At 40.6% G+C, this 3,120-nt stretch overlaps 1 pseudogene; it reads left to right on the top strand.

Moving 5' to 3' along the window:
• The first annotated feature begins 881 nt into the window (after positions 1–881).
• On the top strand, positions 882–2,196 carry LOC124975823 (tubulin beta-3 chain-like; annotated as a pseudogene).
• The last annotated feature ends 924 nt before the right edge of the window (positions 2,197–3,120 follow it).

Genomic DNA, 3,120 nt, shown 5'->3' with positions numbered 1-3,120 from the left:
TTTACCAGAAAAAAATAAGCTAAATACTCCAATATTAAGTGTCAATTATTATCAGTAATCTTTGTAATGGAATATTAAATTATGGTCAAAATTCTATTAAGAAAATGTATTAGTACATGAGACTTTATTAAATAAAAATTAAACACAACACAGTATGTAGCTGACCCTAGTTGGCATTAACAAAATACAAATATGCCGTAAGTTCCAGTGTGCACACACACACAGGTGTATCTGAATGGTGGACTGTTAACTACTTAAATTATCCTACTTTCACATCACAGTATCCTCTTGTAAACTTTTCTATAACAACGTCTATTAAATATAGAACATATTTTCAAATAGCTACTAACTCATGAAAAAAAAAATTTACTACCTAATCTGCCAGAGATATTAAAAATAAAAGTCCACTAATTTTTATAGTAAAACATCTTTTTTTTCAATTTCATCTCCACCCTCTCTATTCTTAGCCTGTCCTCACATGCAGTCACCTTCACCAACTAGGGAGGCCTACTGGCACGGAGACATGTCAGGAATGCAGGGCCAGGCAGGAAACAAGCCCAGGGACACGGAGACACACTTAAGGGATGCTTGGTCATTATTCTCTTGGCCCTAAGCGTGAGCGGTGACATGTCACATCAGCGTCCAGAATCACAGTCCCTGAGTGGAAATACAGAGAAACCTGGACAGTAAAGGAAATTAGAATGCAAACTCTGAACGCCACAGAATATTAGGCGAGAGTGGAACAGAAGGTATGAAACGCCAATGCGGTAGGTAAAACACATTAAGAGGTACATTGTTAGCTAACAGGAATTAAAACTGAGAAATTAAAGAAGTTTCAAATTATCTAACGTATAACTCTACCTTTGTTATGGAGTTTCGCGATGAAACTCAGTTCACTGCTTCTGCAGGCAAGTGGGAGTCGGCGCAAGCTGCATGTCTCTGTAGTCCAGAAACGTCGCAGGTCCTAACAACGGTCCATGCCTTCAAGCATAGCAGGAGACCCCAGCAGCTCACCACCCACCAAGTCCTCCAAATTCGAAGAATAAACTCCGTCGACATTGCAGGCTTTCAAGAGTGGCAGTAGCTCACCAACCATTTCTTCCTCACTCCCCAATCAGATGTAACCTGGCCACAAAACAGTAAGCAGAACACCACCATACCACTGGAACACCACACGCAGCACCCTGTTTAAGGGTTTATATAGCCCTTGACTCACTGCTATTGGTCCAACCTTATGCTAATTAGGGTTTAAAAGAAGGACCAATGATATTGGTCCAAATTCATGTTAATTAGTGCGTGGAAACGGTACTAACACTATTGGTCCAAATTCATGCTAATTAGTGCGTGCAACTGTACTAACGCTATTGGTCAGTTTATTGAATATTTATTGAAGATTCATTCATAGCAGCTCATTAACATGTGCATGAATGGACTGGTTGTGTTCAGCCGCAAAGCACATGCCTCGAACTCATCAAACCTTGGGTTCCATCCCTAGTTCCAAAAGAGAAAAGACAAAAAAGATAGCATCATCAAAAAACAAGAAAAGGAGAATGCGTGAAAAAGCAAAATTTATCAATACATAAAACCTTACTCAGGACACTCTGCACGTCTGTCCCTCTGCACTTTAGTTCATCTTAATGTTACACCGCCACCACCAGGAGGGAGATCTTGCATCTGCAGGTTGGGCAGTGTGGCAACCAGATCAGTGTCAACTTCTGGGAGGTGATCAGCCAGGAGGATGGAATTGATCCTACCAGTATATACCATGGGGACAGTCATCTGCAGTTGGAGCACATCAACGTGTACAACTACAGCAGGGACACCGATGGCAAGTATGTGCCCCTCACTGTGCTCATGGACCTGGAGCCCAGCTGCATGGACTTGATGCACTTGGGCCCCTTTGAGCAGATCTTCAGGCCAGACAACTTTGTCTTCGGTCAGAGTGGTGCTGGAAATGACTAAGCCAAGGGGCACAAAACAGAAAGCATGGAGCAAGTGGACTGCGCTGGATGTTGTGAGGGGGTAGAGAGCTCTGACTGCCTGCCGGATTTCCAAATGACCCACTGCCTGGGTGGAGGGACTGGGTCTGCGATGGGGAGCCTCCTCATCAGCAAGATCTGGGAGAGTACCCAAACAGGATCACGAACTCGTTCAGTGCGGTGTCCTCTCCTGTCAGACACAGTGGTCGATCCCTAGTCCACCAGCATGCTTCCATTTGCAAGACATTTCATAACTCAATACTTAAAAAGAACAGTAAGTCTTGTAAGCGTTGTAAGAATGGTTGGAGGAAACTGAACAGGTGCATGTGGAAATATGTTAGGGTAATCAAATGCTTGTATATCTTATTTTTCATAGTCTTACAACATACATGGTTTCTAAATATCTGGAGAACAATACAACTAACAATAATAATATTTTATGCTGGTTAAATTTCAATATAACTGAACATTTTCTTTAAATTATTTAGATTCTAAAAAACGTTGGTAACTGCCAGTGCTAATCTCTCCATAATGATCTTGGCTCCAATTCTAGCATCAGTTTTTCATGTGTCTTGAAATCCCTTGTTGGGATTTTGATTTTAAAGGCATCTATATATTCTATGCATTAATTTGGGAGCAATTCATTTTTTGATTGAACTTTCTTTTCTATCCATGAACACTGCATAAATAACTCATGTTGTATACTGACCCTTCATTTTAAATTTTTTATTGATTGTTTTTAGTTATATATGACAGCAGAATCAACTTTGAACAATTATAGAAGCATGTGATATATCTTATTCTAGTTAGAGTGCCAGTCATATATATACCTAGCAGTGGGATTCACTGTGTTGCTTTCATGTATGTACATGGGAAAACTATATCAGATTCATTCCACACTCTTTCCTTTGCTTACCTCCCCCATCATTTCCCTTCATTCCCCATTGTCTAATGTACTACATTTTTATTCTCCTCTCCCCGCTCCTCTTATTGTGGGTTAGTGTCCACCTCTCAGAGAAAACATTTGACCTCTGGGGTCTTTGGAATGACTTACTTCATTTAGCATGTCCATCCACATGCTGACAAATGTCATAAAGCCATTCTTCTTTACAGCTCAGTAATACTCCATTGTCTATATGTA

Source organism: Sciurus carolinensis, unplaced genomic scaffold (genome assembly GCF_902686445.1).
Source record: "Sciurus carolinensis unplaced genomic scaffold, mSciCar1.2, whole genome shotgun sequence".
NCBI lineage: Eukaryota > Metazoa > Chordata > Mammalia > Rodentia > Sciuridae > Sciurus > Sciurus carolinensis.
This window is presented reverse-complemented; position numbering and strand designations above follow the sequence as displayed.